Source organism: Galeopterus variegatus, unplaced genomic scaffold (assembly GCF_000696425.1).
Source record: "Galeopterus variegatus unplaced genomic scaffold, G_variegatus-3.0.2 Scaffold8525, whole genome shotgun sequence".
NCBI classification, from domain to species: Eukaryota; Metazoa; Chordata; class Mammalia; order Dermoptera; family Cynocephalidae; genus Galeopterus; species Galeopterus variegatus.
Genome location: NW_007734636.1, coordinates 81,811 through 83,654, shown reverse-complemented (window position 1 = coordinate 83,654; position 1,844 = coordinate 81,811).

Sequence of the window (1,844 nt, the reverse complement as noted above, 5' to 3'; positions counted from 1 at the left end):
GTTTTCTAGATGCCCTACCGGTTGTCCCAACTGAATAATCTTTTTACCCCCATTAATTGGAAACAACACCCCTAGCATGTACTATGTTCCCATATGTATTTGGCTTTACTTCAAAGTTCTATTTTCTCCTCTGTTCATCTGTCCACGCCAATATCCAAGTACTTTAATTATCATAACTTTGTAAAGTACTCCAGTATCTCAATGGACCACATCCTCAGCACTTCCTGTTTTAGAGTTTTCTTTGGATAAAGTACTTTCCATCCCGTTGCACCCACCGTGCCCTATCTTTAGGAAATAAAATCACCAGGTGTTTCCACGGAAAGTGAGGGATAGATATGATGATCTGGAAGGCAGGTCCCAGCACCTCGGACAGTCCCTGAGCACTGGCAAACCCTGCCAGGCTCGGTGACTCCCAGGGCTCCCTTCTCTGGGCCATCTGCCCATTTGCGGTTGCCAGGAATGGAGAGTGACCCAAGATCCCCTCAAACAGTGCAGCCTCCTCTTCCAGATCCAAGGCCCCCTCACACGGCACAGAGCCTCCTCTCCCAGACCCAAGGTCCCCTTCCACAGCACAGGGTCTCCTCTCCCGAACACAAGGTCCCCTTGAACAGCACAGGGCCTCTTTTCCCGAACCCCCTGGCCCCTCACACAGCACAGTCTCCTCTCCAGGCCCTTGGTGCACTTTCTTCCCCAAGGAGTAGAAAAGCAGCTCAGTCACTGCAGAGGCAGCCGCTGGTGACAAAGCCACTTTGCAATGCAGTGTGTGCCACCAGTTTGGAAGGCCAGGCCAGAGGCCTCCCCCCCACTCCTCCCAGGTCCTCTCTGCCATCCCATCTGCATAGCCACCCCAGACCAGCAACCAGGCCATTGTCACTGTGCAGCCCTAACCTCTTTTCCTTTCCAAACCACAATAAATAGGACCCATTTTCCAAATGAAACAAGTCACCTGGCCTCTCCCAAGTGCTCTCAAGCCTGCCCAGCCCTCACAGAGGTGTGGTGGACCATAAGGGACCAAGGGAGGAAAAGGGTGAAGCCCCAAGAACAGGGGTCAGAGGGAAAACTGCAATATCGAGCTAAAGGGACTCACTTAAGGCCCACTAAATGCAGGCAGGGAAGGCAGCCTTGCAGAGACCAGCAAGAGGGGACGGGGAGTGGGAGAGACCACAGGGGACAGCTGGGTGACAAGGCCGTCCATTCCATTCAGCAGCTCCAGGTTCTACTGCCAGACCCACAGGCAGGCCAGGCCACAAGAGGCTCAAACGTGCTGTGGAGGAGCAGTCTTTCCCTACACAAAGTAGGGCCCGGACCTGAGCGACCGCATGGAGCGGCAGCTGTGCAACCCAGCACGGAAGCATCAGGGCTGGGCCAGGATGTCTAGGGATTCTGGAATCAAGACTCCCATATTGGTTTCTTCTGTCAGCCTGCTTGTTCTGCTGTCAGGGTTACATGGGTTTTCTAAAAATAGCTTTCCATCTATTTCCAAGATTTCCAGTTGTTGTATTTACCAGGTATCCGTGCCTTGAAATAACTCACACATCTGAACCCAGAGCCTTTTTTAGTGATGGTAACCAAATAAAATCATCCCAACTTCTTTTTTCTGATAAGCTTTTTGCTTATTACTGTTTTCCCCACAACAACTAGCTATATTTCCAATTCACATTTCTACTTTTTTCCTACCAAATAAAATCATCCCAACTTCTTTTTTCTGATAAGCTTTTTGCTTATTACTGTTTTCCCTACAACAACTAGCTATATTTCCAATTCACATTTCTACTTTTTTCCCCCTACTTTCTGGGAAGTTGTTCCTTTTTGTCATTTGTTTTCACAGTTGTAAAACTCCAAGG